Here is a 14648-nt window from a genome sequence, read left to right on the forward strand (position 1 = left end):
ATACACACCATGGAGTATTACTAGGCAATCAAAAAGAATGAAATCTTGCCATTTGCAACTACGTGGATGGAACTGGAAGGTATTATGCTAAGTGAAATTAGTCAGAGAAAGACAAAAATCATACGACTTCACTCATATGAGGACTTTAAGATACAAAACAGATGACCATAAGGGAAGGGAAACAAAAATAACATAAAAACAGGGAGGAAGACAAAACAGAAGAGACTCATAAATATGGAGGACAAACTGAGGGTTACCAGAGGGGTTGTGGGAGGGGGGATGGGCTAAATGGGTAAGGGGCACTAAGGAATCTACTCCTGAAATCATTGTTGCACTATATGCTAACTAATTTGGATGTAAATTTTAAAAAATAAAAAATAAAACTACAAAAAAATAAAATAAAACATAGTAAAAGAAAAAAATATATAGTAAAAGAGTGACACAGTGAAAGGATAATCAAAAACAATAGCTAGGGGCACCTGGGTGGCGCAGTCGGTTAAGCGTCCGACTTCAGCCAGGTCACGATCTCGCGGTCCGTGGGTTCGAGCCCCGCGTCGGGCTCTGGGCTGATGGCTCAGAGCCTGGAGCCTGTTTCCGATTCTGTGTCTCCCTCTCTCTCTGCCCCTCGCCCGTTCATGCTCTGTCTCTCTCTGTCCCCAAAATAAATAAACATTGAAAAAATTTAAAAAAAAACAAAAACAAAAAACAATAGCTAATTTTGAAGTCACTCACTTATATGTGGATGAATTCATAACACTCTAGAAAAAACAGAAACTATACTGGAAAGTCCCAACTAAGAAGCTATAAAGATTCTGGGCTCGGGGCGCCTGGGTGGCTCAGTCGGTTGAGCCGCCGGCTTCAGCTCAGGTCATGATCTCACAGCTTGTGAGTTTGAGCCCCACATCGGGCTCTGTGCTGACAGTTCAGAGCCTGGAGCCTGCTTTAGATTCTGTGTCTCCCTCTCTCTCTGCCCCTCCCCCACTCATGTTCTGTCTCTCTCTGTCTCAAAAATAAATAAAAACATATAAAAAAATTAAAAAAAAAAAAGATTCTGGGCTCTTGAATGTTACAGGCGTAAAACAGTATGTTAGCAAGGCAATACAGTGAAGCGGCTAGCATTACAGTCCTACAGATTCATGTTTCAGCCCCAGCTCTGCCATTACTGCTTTTCTGACCCCAGTAAAGCAACCTGTGTCCTTATCTGTAAAATGAAAGACAATAAAATCTATCTCATACACTTTGGGGGAAGTTTAAATGAGATCCTTATCACATAGTAGGTATTGGGTAAAGTAAGCCATTAGGAATTCATAATGAACACAAAGTACCCAGATTATGGATCTTTATCTTCTTACTTAATCCTAAAAAAATATATCATGGTCTTTTATATTTTTCAGATTATGAGGAATGGCCTTGTAAACAAGATTTAATTTTTCTCAATGAGCTGCTTATATTAACAGAATCTCTTATTTTCTTTACTTACTATGATCTCTCTCACATCTCTCTTGGAATCTCCTTGTTATAAGGAAGAAGTGTTTTGCATGTAGAGATCCCTTTCTAAAAATTCATTTCCTTAACATTATTTCACATGATTTTTGCTTAGCATTTCAGTTTCTTGAAATTTATTCTTATTTTTTGTCACTTGTGTCAAGAGAAGAAACTCAATTGTTTTGAACTCTTTCCCTAGAGCATAACTTCAACTAACCTACATAACTAGTAACTCAAAATAGATCTTTCTCAGAGTTGTAGTATCTGATATTCCAGATTACCTCAAGAATAGCAATAACAGTAAAAGATACAATAACAATAAAAGAAAATAATTTGATTTGGGAAGAGAGAATAGTAGCTATGTTTACAACAACCATGATACAGTATGTATGGGACACTATGAACTTAAAAGCAAAATTTCAGGCAGAATGTTAGTATCAGTAAAAATTTTATCGCTTTTCATACTTAATGATGGAACTTTTCACACAGAGTTTCAGTTTATGTTTCTTGGAATGCCTGCACAAATTACCTGTTTTTCTATTATTCTGTTACCTACAAACACTGATTTATTCAACTTAAAAATACATAATCAATCATTAGGCTTACAAAATTTTTCTACTTGTATAGATTTTAGAGCTAAAAATGTATCAATTAGTGCAGAATTACCTACCTGACAGGTTTTTCAAACACTTATTAACCTAGAAATCACTTTATTGACCATCATTTGTTACTTGTATATGTTATTACAGCAACTGCTTATCATCACCTTTCTTTCCTTTGAATAGCATTAATAAATCCTTCTTTTTTATACTTAGTTTTATATTACCACCACAATTTCAAGGATGCTGTGAAGAAAAACTTAATAAATTGATTTTTTTAAGTGTCCACTCTGAAGTGGACTATAAGAGAAGTTAGTGCTACCAGTTTTTTGGTTGTCTTTTTTTTTTTTTTTTTTTTTTTTGAGGGAGGTCTGTCATTGTGTACTTCAGAGGATGGAGCCTCTGAGAAGTAGAAATAGGTTTATATAACCACTTTTCTGCTTTTATTTATTTATTTTTATTTTCTTACCTTTTTATTGAAGTATAGTTGACACACAAGGTTACATTAGTTTCAGGTAGATAACATAGTGACTCAACATCTCTATATGTTATGCTGTTCTCACCACAAGTAAAACTACCATCTGTCACCATAATTATAGTTCCACTGACCATACTGCCTATGCTTACTCATATACCTGCACCTCCCACTCACCTTCACCCCCTTTTGCCCATCCCCCATTCCCCTTCTCCTTCTAGTTTTGATTAAATATTTTATTTTGGCAGTTCTGAAATACATACTATTTTCCCACATTTATAGGTTTGCCATTTTACAATCTGATTTAACTCAACTAGAATTGAATTGGCCACTTTAACAAACTCATCCTTAAGTAACAACATACTTGGCTCTTTTTAAAGTAAAATGGAGTCTGTTAAAAACTTATTATGCTTATGAGTATTAAAAAAAAAAAGATTTCTGGTTCTTCAAATACTTTCCTCTATTCTATCCTTCCCTGCATTTAGAATTCTTGAAGGGCTGAGTTTGTATCATGTTCCTTTGTCAACTCAGTGCCTACAGTGTCCATAACATAGTAATCACTCCATTATCTGTCTACTAAGTGACTCACACAAAGACCAGCCGGTGGAGAGCCACCATCTCTCCATGCCTATCTGCCTGATGGTTCATATCATCCCTAAGAATAAGAAAAGTTAAAAAGGTGGAGGGGGGTTGAATTTAAAAGGACAATAAACAGAACAAGCTAAGGAAGTTGGGAATTACTCAAAGTCAGAAACTGAATTATTCCAATGAAGAAGAAAAGACTTTAAAGAGATCCATGCATTTAATTTTTTTCAAATGTTTATTTATCTTGAGAGAGAAAGAAAGAGAGAGAGAGAGAGAGACAGCACCAGTGGGGGAGGGGAAGAGAGAGGGAGACACACAATCCCAAGCAGGCTCCAGGCTCTGAGCTGTCAGCACAGAGCCCAACGTAGGGCACGAACCCACGAACTGTGAGATCATGACCTGAGCTGAAGTCCGACGCTTAACTGACCGAGCCACCCAGGCACCCCTGACATCCATGCATTTTGTTTTATTATTTTTTTTAATGTTTGTTTACTTTTGAGAAAGAGACTGAGCACAAGTCAGGGAGGGGCAGAGAGGGAGGGAGACAGAATGGGAAGCAGGCTCCAGGCCCTGAGCTGTCAGCACAGGGCCCGACGTGGGGCTCAAACTCACGAACCACTAAGATCATGATCTGAGCCGAAGTTGGGTGCCTAACTGACTGAGCCACCAAGGCACCCTGAGATCCATGCATTTTTAAAAATAAGGATGCCAAGGGCTATAATGCTTAAGCATTAGAAACAAAAAAAAAGATTAGAATAAAGAAGGTCAATAGGAAGCTACTGCTGCTGTCCAGAGAAGAAGGCCCAGGCTATGATAACAACAGTAGTAACAGAGAGAAATGGATGTGGATTATTCCTTTGCTTCAGCCATCTCTATTAAGAAACATTCTCTCAGATTGGATGGGGTGAAACAAACACTGGTATTGTGTGTAAAAGGGGCATTTAATAAATTTAATCAATGAGTTAATGAAAACCAAAGCTCAATATGAATGAGAAGATTAGAGAGAGTTCCTAACTGCTCCAAGTAAACTTTCAATAAGGTATATCGCTCCAGATGAAATTTCCACACAGCTGCTGGCAACTGTTCAGAAACTATGGAAAGCAGGAGAGGTTACCATAAGACTAAAGACAGGATATGTAGTACTGCTCTTCAAAAAAGGAGAAAGGTGACCCTGCCAACTATTGATCATTGAAGTTAAATGTAACTCTAGACAAGATTCTAGAATCATTACCAAGAGAAGTTTGAACACAGAAAAAGATAGTAGCCAACATACACTACTGGAAACCGGTATAGTGGTTACGGACAAATAATGACAGATTAGTGCTCTTTTCCTGACAGTTGCTGAACTGATAGGATTTTTTTTTAATAAAGTATATAAAATTATTTGGGTTTTAGGAAGGCAATTATTAAAGTTTCTTATATATTCCTTGTAAAAACTTGGAAATATCTGAGGTGAATAATGTTAAATTAGCTGGATTTCTAACTGTCTGAACAACTTGAACCAAAGAATTAATTAGTTTTTTTATCACCCTTAAGAGAGGTCACTAGCAGAGCAAGAGCTCTGTTCTTGGCCCTGCCTACTCAACATTTTAATAAGATCTGCAGGAAGGCAATGTCAGCATTATCACACTTACAGTTTATCAAATCTATTGATAAATAAATAAGCCCATACATATCATATGACCAAATCAGTTTTTTAAAAAAATTTTTTTAACTTTATTTATTTTTGAGAGAGAGAGAAAGAGAGAGAGAGAGCATGCAAGAGAGTGTACGTGCACACACAAGCAAGGGAAGAGCGGAGAGAGAATCCCAAGCAGCCTCCATACTGTCTGCACAGAGCTCAATGCAAGGTTTGATCTCAGAAACAGTGAGATCAAGAGTCAGACACTTAACAGATTGAGCCGCCCAGGTGCCCCCAAATCAGTTTTTTTTTTTTAAGTCAACAGAATATAACCAGTCTGACAAGATAAAGTTTAATATGGATAAATATAAAGCCCTACCAAAAAAACACTCTATTAAAGAATTGGAAGAACATAAACAAAACAACTCAAGAATTTCAGTTGACTACAAAATCAGTATTAATGGGTAATGTATACAGCATTTAAATGTCAGGGACCATTCTAAATATTTTACATATCTTTCATTCATTCCTTGTAACAATCCTATGAGATAGGCACTATTATAAATCCCATTTTACAGATGAGAAAACTATGGCCTAAAAAATGTTTACATAATTTACTCAAGGTCAACCAGCTGATAAACTGTAGAGTTAGGATTTAAACCCAGGCAGGCTAGCTCCAGAGTCTGTCTTCTCCAGGGCATTATTTTGAATTAACAGTGCAATATGGTTGTCAAACAAATCTACTCTTAATCTTAAAGTATATGATTTAAAATCAGAGAGGTAACTTACGGTCTTCTCTACAGGTTAATATCTAGGAGTATCACACTTTTAACAAGAATACGGACGAACTCAAACAAATCCACAAATAAGGCATCAGTATTGTGAGAAGACTCAAATCAAACCAACAAAATGATTAGAAGAGGTTAAAGACAGAATATTTTGTCTAGAGAAGAAAAGAATTAATGGGACTATAATAAGTATCTTCAAATATTTGAAAACCCACTAATGGAAGAGAGAACTAGACCCAGTGAGAATGTAATTTCTGATTCAGCAAAGGAAATCATATTATAAAAACTGGAGTTGTCCAAATACTTTTGCCTCAGAAACTAGATAACTATGAATCTTCTCTCCAGAAAAATACACAAGTATATATAATTTTGCATAAAATTACAAGAGTTCACAAATCTACTTTTAAATCCCCACCCCTAGAGTAATATATCCCAGATCAAAATGGAAAGGATTCAAGAAAAGGCAAGTATATTTAATAATCTTTAAAATTCATTACAACTCACAATTCTATTATCTAAAAAACTCTCAACTCTATGCTTTCTAGTTTCTTCTGAGATCCATCATAATGCACATTGCAATAAGAGTTTAAACTATGATGACAAGGTCAGAAAAAAACTGAAATCAAATTTGCCAAGTGACAATATAAACTTGACTGTGAGTAAATTCATACATATATGGCTTATAATTTAACCTTTTAAAAAATACCTAAGTTTAAAGATTAAAAAAAAATATTCTAATGTACTACTCTCTATATAATATTTAAGGCCCAAATTAGCAATTTCCCCCCTCTGCTTTTAAAATTTCATTTTAAACTCTCCCTTTCTATCCTTTGTTCTGGGTTAACTGTTAAGATTGACAGACAAAGAAACAATAAACTAGAAGTCAGAATATTTAGGTTCTAATTTACTACCTTTGCCATGAATTTGATTTTTGCTTAGTTTGTTTCCTCACTGTGTTCCAAAAACTTTCAAATATCTAAAAAGGGCTTTAAATATACTGTTTTGCAATGTAAATATAAATAAGTCATCCATTCTTTACAAAACATAAATTATCAACAGCCAGAAAACAAAGCCAGTCTTCCTATCATGTTTAAGGGAAAAAAAAAAAAAAAAAAGAAAATGTGCATTCACATTTCAATTCCTAATTATAAAAAACAATCTTTGAATCCTTTAGGGTATCTTTTAGTGTATAATTTTCATCCACAAATGCTTCTCACATTAAGGATAAACATCTGTACATCCAATTTCAAGCTGTATTGAGAGCACATAACTCAGTTAAGATTTTTGGCTGCCAGGGAAAAACTTGAAGGTGCCAGTTGGACTACATATTTAAAAGAGTTGGGAGAAAGTTACATGATCACAGAATGGTAATAGGAAGCATTACACACTTGAAAATTCTGTTTTCCCTCTTAAACAACTGGAAATAACGAGAACCCAAAAGTAAGTTTAATAAGTGTTTGGCCTTTATTAAATACAGGTGCCACATTGCTGCAACTCTACCGCCAAAACAGTGCTACAGACACCATGTCTGCCAGTTAGACTAGACTCTAGTTCCAGGCACAAAATGTTCCAAGAAATAACAAAAGCATCCAGAGCCAGTACATAGGGTGGGTCTAGGCGTTTGATTTTTTTCTCCTGGTGCTACTTGAGAATGGACACTACTATTAAAGATTTACTACAGTAACAGGACAGTGATAAAGCTTTAGCTAAATTATAGGCTAACCAAGGAAATGGAAAAGCAACATGGGATGTCAGATCAACTAAGTTCCTTTTACATTTAACTTTGAACACAGACTGGGTTATGATTACACTGTACAGAGGACAGATGAATAACTGTAACTATATTTATTAGGTGAAGATAATTTCAGACCATTAAGAGAAAAGGAGAGTGGCCCAGAAAAAATTAGGCTATAGAAGTCAAATGAAAAGACACAAAACTAAGATTTAGGGGAGAAAGGGGAAGGAAGAGAATGAGCTAACTAACTTACTAAAAAGAGAGCAAATAAGTGGGACAGGGAGCCTTAGCCCTAGGAGACTGAATGAGGAAGAGAAACGTATCAAAGGCTCAAAGGGAGCTTCAGCAGTAAATATGGAAAGGGATGAGCCTGTTAACTGTTTCAACAGAAAAAGAGAAACAACGCGGGGCACTTTTCTGAACGGGCATTCATGGAAGGCCATTATAAAAATGCCTAACTCATGCAGGGCTCTTAATATGTGGTGCGCCGTTCCAAATGCATTCCACAGATTAGTCCATTTACTCCTCAAAACACCCGTAATAGGCAGTGACTACTATTTTACAGATGAAGAAGCTGAGACCACACAATGCAAGATAACACAAGCTGGTACCAGTGAGTGAGCGCTCATCCACTTAGCTGAACCGTCTCTCTGAGAGATCCTACAAAACCTTTATACTTTTCTGTGGAGAGGATTTGGCTCTCTGGAATTTCTCAAAGGAGTCTGGGCCCCAAAAGCGATCCTCTACTTTAAAGAAAAGTTCCCTTCTGCGGGATAGGAGGTTCTTTCAAGTTCAAAGCTTTAGAACTCTGAAATACACCTGGTAGAAACAGACGGAGGCGTGTGACTCATGAAAGGCTGAAAAGTCAGAAAACCAGACTTAGAAGCCCTCGTTCTGCCCTGAAGACCTGCAGAGACCGAGAAAGTAGAAAGCAGCCCTTCCTCTCTTCCACGAGGCATGACACGGGGACATTGCCTCCTCCCAATCTGCTGTGTGTGTATGGGGCGGGGGAGGGGGGCTCGCCGGTTTCCGACTCCCCCAGACACTCAGGGGTTACTCGGCCAGGCCTGGGAGAACGCGTGGGAATAAACAGATGGAACTCGCGGTAACGAGGGGGCCCCGAGGCGAAGGGAGGGAAACCTGCCCAGGAACACGCCGGGCCGGGTCCAGAGGCCCTCGGCACGCGGCCCCGCGCCCTCGCCCTGGACCTTACCGCCGCTCGGCTGCAGAGGACGAGGCGGCCTCTCAGGGTTGTTCTTCCGAGCCTGAGGCGCGGCTTCGGCGCCGCCGCTCCAGTGCCGCCCGCGTTAGGCGGCGGCTGGGTCCCGGCGGATACACACTCGGGGCAGGGGTGGGCGATCCGCGGCCTGCCCAGGGGAGGCCCTGGAGTTCGAGGCCGTGGGACGCCGACCGTGCTTGCGCCTGCGAGCCTGCCCAAAAAGGAAGGGTCAGAGCGCGGCCGCGTGCCGAGCAGCAGTGGTTGCTGCAGCCTAGATTACAGGCTGCTTCGTCCGCCTTCACCCAACCCTGCCACTGCCCCGCTTCCCCCGCGCAAGCTTTGGCGGCGGAGCAGCACGGTGGGTGCCGATTGGCTCCCGGATGTGTGACGTAAGGCGCCGGTCCCTACGGATTGGCCAGGTCGGCGGTGCGTGCAAGGAGTAAACAAACCCCGCCCCCAGGCTTCCCAAAGAGGGGAGGGGGCCGCTAGGTGAAGGGGCGGGACCTCAAGCAACCCAGTCCCAGCCTTGGGTGCTCACAGGAGCTTCCCAGTGGGCGCCCCGCGCTGACACCAACACTCAGTTCCCCGGCCGCCTGCGGGGCGGGCTGCAGGCCTGAGGCCTAAAATTTATAGACACGCCCTTTTCCCCTTCCTTTACCTCGGGCTTGGGTCGGAATCTTGACTTTTCCATCCAACCCCATCCCCCAGGCTCGAAGCAGGAAAACCCCATCTGTCTTGGAAAAGGGGGAACTAAGGTGGTAACATCTGGGTCCCCAGGCCTTTGCTGGCTCACCCCTGGGGAGCAGCGAGGAGGGGGGTGGGGAGGAATAACTCTGAGGCACGTGTGGGGCACCCTGAAATTAATTATTCAGACAATGGGTTAGGGACCACTGGGGACGTGAGTTCTTCAATATCCGGGCAAGCAAGATCCACACCAGGCCAGGTCACCATGTCACTTAGAAGCTAAATAGAAAATTGCGGCCCACACTCCCAAATACCCATACATTTTGTAGTGTTTGTAGAACACTCTGCCTATTAATTCAGCGCCTGTGTGAAAAATCACCTATGAGCTTACATTCTAGTGAGTTGGGAAAGAAAATACGCAAAAGAAATAAGCAAAATGTAAACTATTACATGCTGATAGGTGCTATGGGGCGGGGGGAATAAGCAGAGAAAGTGTTTGAGGGATGACTTTTTATTAAATAGGGTGCTCAGGGAAGGGCAGAAAAGATGCCATTTAAGGAAATACCTAAAGGAGGTGAGGGAGGTGAGAGAGTACCTTTGGACTTTTCTCTGGGGTGGGGTGGAGACAATTTCTGCATAATGGTACATAGATAAACTCCTAGGAGTTCAAGAATGCCAAATGCAGTACTCCTCCTCAGACTGATTCTAAAATGCAAAAGCCCCAGTGGAGTGATTACCGAGCATTTTCCAGTAAAAAATCAATAGGATTAGTCTAGTTTTGACAGAAATGGTATTAAAGTTTCAAGTTAACGAATACTTTTCAAACACTCTATGCATGATACAAAAATGAGCAAGACAGAAAAAAAAAAAAAAACCCTCCACCCTCAAGGAACTCAAGTCTATCAGGGGAAATGGATTGTAAACCACTTCACTACAATGTGTAAACCACAATAGACACATGTACTAATGCGAGTAAGATGGGTGGATGTTATTAAGGAGCTGTAACTTTCGCAGGATTTATCTATTGCGAAAATTCAGTGCTTAATTTTGGAGGAGGGTTATGGCTATGAGGGATTCTCTAATCTCTTTATAAGTTTCTAAAATGAGAGTCTGAAAACAATATTAAGTTGAACCGTATGAATTGCTAATATTTGGCAATTTTCATATGGCTGAACTTACTCTCTTATAAAGTTAATATAAGGATTTTGTTCTGTAATATATATATGTAGTAAGTGTTCAATAAATGATGTCAATTATGATCAATAGATAATACTGCTTTTGAAAAAAACTATTTAAAAGTCAATGTTTCTTCCAGCACTATGAAATAAAATGGGCAGTGAAAGTTTCAAATTTTCCATATACTGGTTTGATCTAGCTGTGAATTTCCATGACCTAATCAGGGTATGCTGTAAAAGACACTAAATGCTAGTTTCACAGCAGGCCAAGAAATTCAGAATAAGGAACAGCTTGGTTTTGAAGCCAAAAACTGAAAATTCTCCAGAACAGAATAAATTGTCAAGTTGCCTCTGGGAGGAAAATTCATGTAAATCAATTTTTCGTTCCCACTCACAGTTCCAATTTAGCAATTTGCACAACAGTCAGCTCTCTTCCTTCTCTTTTCCCCATTAAGGGATCTTATTTCCTTTGAAAAGGAAAATAAAGCTTCCACTATATCCCATGCCAGAGAGTAGATGTCTGAAATATGACAGAACACATATTGATTCTGCAAACACTTATTAAGCACTTATTGTATGCCAAGAACAGTGCAAGGCTTTGGAAATACACATATAAGTGCCCAAAGAGCTCCATTCACGGGTATTCCTTGTGCTTGGAATAATCCCCCAGTTCACCCACATCTCACCTACATATATGCCTTCTCATCTAAGCTGAGATTACTTTCCTCTGACTTCCCATCTCCAGCTCTAAAATTTTTTGCTTTCTAACATTCACCAAACTCGTAATTACTCATTTAGTATCTGTATTTTGGAAGCTCCTTGATATTCGGATTCATGTCATCCTATTCACTACCCTTTCCTCAGTGCTCAAGGGAAGCTCAGTAGGTTTTTATTGAATGGATGAGAGTGCCACAGCCCAGCACAGTTGGAAAGAGGAAAGAAGCATAAATAAATAAAGTCTCTCCTTACAAATATTTGAGCCAACAAAGAAAGGATCATGGAAGAGACAGATCTGTTACAGTTAAACCTGAGGAGCTTCTATGAGCCGCCCCCTCTCCTGGTGCTGGAGGCTTGCTTGCTTTCTCTTTCTTTTTTCTTTCTTTTTTTCTTTCTTTCTTTCTTTCTTTCTTTCTCTCTCTCTCTCTCTCTCTCTCTCTCTCTCTCTCTCTCTCTTTATTTGAGAGAGAGAGCGCGCGCGACCAGGGGAGGGCCAGAGAGAGAGGGAGATACAAGAATCACTTAGAGATCTTATTAAAATTCAGACTCTGAGTCAGTAGATCTGATGTGGGGTATAGAGTCAGCCTTTCCAACCAGCTTCCACCTGGTGCTGGTGCTGCTACACCAAACATCACACTTTGAGTAACAGGTCCTTTGATGACACCTTTTTATTATACAAAAAGATCTGTGGTTGTCTGGACGGTTGCAGATATGACTTTTTTTTTAACAGCATCCTGTTTTCACACCTAATCCATCCAGTGACTGACAAAAGAAATAACACTTAAAAATGTATTAAATCAAGACCTTGTCTTCCAGAAACTGTCCTATTATGCACAGTTTAATCACGTTAATAGGGTACAGGAGAATCTAAGCCTTGGAATTTTCTCAGCCAGGGACACAACCTTCTTTTCAGTTCATTTCTGGAATGACTTAGTTGGTTAGACCAGTGGAAGGATTTCACAGTCACTCTTTTTTAATTTATTTATTTTTAACGTTTATTTATTTTTGAGACAGAGAGAGACAGAGCATAAATGGGGGAGGGTCAGAGAGAGGGAGACACAGAATCCGAAATAGGCTCCAGGCTCTGATCTGTCAGCAAAGAGCCTGATGCGGGGCTTGAACTCATGGACCGTGAGATCATGACCTGAGCTGAAGTCGGACGCCCAACTGACTGAGCCACCCAGGCTCCCCCACAGCCACTCTTAATAAAAGTAACCACTTCTTAGTATCAAACCTAAAATCTTTTTATGATAAAATATTTTATCCTAAAAATATAAAGTATAAGGAATAATGATAAACCCTATGTACCAGCTTAAGAAATGGACTAGTAACACCACTGGGGCTCTGTGTGTGCCTCCCCAGTGTGACCCTCCACCTTTCTCTCCCCAAAATAACCCTATTCTGAATTGCAATCTTCTTGGTTTTCTTGAAAATTTTAACACATAGGGGCGCCTGGGTGGCGCAGTCGGTTAAGCGTCCGACTTCAGCCAGGTCACGATCTCACGGTCCGGGAGTTCGAGCCCCGCGTCAGGCTCCGAGCCATCAGCCCAGAGCCTGACGCTGTTTCCGATTGTTCTTTGCCCCCCTCTCTGGCCCCCCCCCCCCCCCCGTTCATGCTCTGTCTCTCTCTGTCCCAAAAATAAATAAACGTTGAAAAAAAAATTAAAAAAAAAAAGAAAATTTTAACACATATATATGTAACTCCAAGCAATATGTTGCTTAGTTTTGCATGTTTTTGAACTATGTATATTTGGGGTCAAACTTTATTACTCATCTGCAAATTATTGTTATTATTTGCTCATTTCCTTTGAGTCATCTGTCTTGACATAGTTCATTCATTTTCACTGATGGAAAAAACAACAAAATTTACATAATCCATTCTCTGATAGGTATTTGGGTTTTTTCTCTAGTCTGCTGTTATGAATATACTTGTACAACTCCTTTGGAGATGTGAAAGTTTCCATAGGATTTTAGTTATGTACAGGGGTGAGAGTCAAAATATTTAACAACTGGTAATACATAAATCTTTACTTGCTCTCCTTCCCCACTCCCACTCTGAGACAAATTCTTCTGTGCAGGTGGTTTATTTTGGAAAATGATTCCAAGGAACAGGAATAGGGGCTGGGAAGCTTGAAACATGAGGGAGGAAAAGCCAATCCAAGGCTGTTTCCGAGATGATCACCTGCTGGAGGCCACTGAGGCTTGATAGTGAAGATTCTGCAAGGGCCTGTGAAGAACACACCTCAGAATTGTCCACTTAAGGGGTGTGTATTTGTATACTGGCTCTCATCCCCATTGTTTAAAAGATGGACCATAGGGTGCCAACTCTCTAGCACCTCCTGGTTTGACCATAGGTGAAAATGACAGAGTGAATTCAAATCAGTTCCAAGTTGTGAGGCAGAGAAAGCCCAGCCCAGAAATTATGGTGATGCAAGGTGCTGTCAGGGTATACCTGGACAGCTGATTGCTGCAACAACTGGAATAAAAAGGTGGGCCAAGAAGATGTCAAGTGGACCAAAAGAAGACCAGTACTGATACAAATAATTGAATAATAAATGGAGGATAAGAGACAGCTCTTCCTTATGGTAGAATTCTAACAAATAAACGTAGAAAAATAATGTAAGTAGAAAATCACGATTATTAGGCCAATAGTACAGGAATGATCGTTGCCACCAAGAAACGACCACAAAGGCTTAAACTAGTGAGTGAAAGTGTAATGGGAAACAGGATGTTTACATGGTCTAAAACGATCCCACAAGACACTTATTAGCCACAAAGGGGTGAATAGTAACCTTACAATGGCAGATCAAGGTTAATGTCATCAATAAGACTACATGCTAATGGCATTGAGAAGGCCACATCACTTTTGCAGCATTCTAACAAAAACGCAGAGCCTTAACCTAATCCTAAGAAAATATCAGGCCAACCAGAATTGAAGGGTATTCTAGAAAGTAACTGCTAGTACTCTTTAAAAATGTCAAGAAAAAAGAGACTGAGGAACTGTCGGATTGGAGGAGACTAAGGAGACATGAAAATAAGTGCAATGTGGGATCCGTGATTAAATCCTGGGCCAGAAAAAGGGCAGTAAGTTGGAAAATTGACAAGATCCAACTAAGATCTGTAGATTAGTTAATCCTCTTATATCAATGTGAATGTCCTGGTTTGAGTAAGATGTTAATTAGGGGAAGCTGGGTGTTGGGGGGAACTCTGTTTGCCATTTTCACAACTTTTTTGTTAAGTCTAAAATTATTTCAAAATACAAAGCTAAAAAACTAAATACTGGAGGAATCTTATTAAAATACAGAATCCAGGGGCACTTGGGTGGCTCAGTTGATTGAGCATCCAACTTTTGATTCTAGCTCAGGTCATGATCTCACAGTTGTGAGATGGAGCCCCGTGTTGGGCTCTGTGCTGTCAGCACAGACTGAGATTCTCCCTCTCTCTCTGCCCCTTCCCCACTCACGTGTACTCTCTCTGAAAATAAAAAACAAAACAAAACAAAACAAAATAAAATAAAATAAAATAAAATAAAATAAAATAAAATAAAATAAAATAAAATAAAATA

The 14648-nt window shown here is 39.8% G+C and overlaps 1 protein-coding gene across 3 annotated transcripts in view; it reads right to left on the bottom strand.

Annotated features, from left to right (window-relative positions):
* TFDP2 (transcription factor Dp-2) overlaps nt 1-8818 on the bottom strand; it is a 182282-nt gene extending 173464 nt beyond the window's left edge. For 2 of the 3 annotated variants that reach the window (XM_040480368.1, XM_040480367.1), the window contains exon 1: nt 8502-8816. The gene's annotated coding sequence lies outside the window, so the exon portion shown is untranslated. Of the gene's footprint in view, nt 1-8501 lie in introns of all 3 variants that reach the window. The other variant, XM_040480369.1, reaches the window with a different exon arrangement.
* Between the last annotated feature and the right edge of the window lie 5830 nt (nt 8819-14648).

Source organism: Herpailurus yagouaroundi, unplaced genomic scaffold (assembly GCF_014898765.1).
Source record: "Herpailurus yagouaroundi ecotype Mexico unplaced genomic scaffold, PumYag 159, whole genome shotgun sequence".
Classification (NCBI taxonomy): domain Eukaryota; kingdom Metazoa; phylum Chordata; class Mammalia; order Carnivora; family Felidae; genus Herpailurus; species Herpailurus yagouaroundi.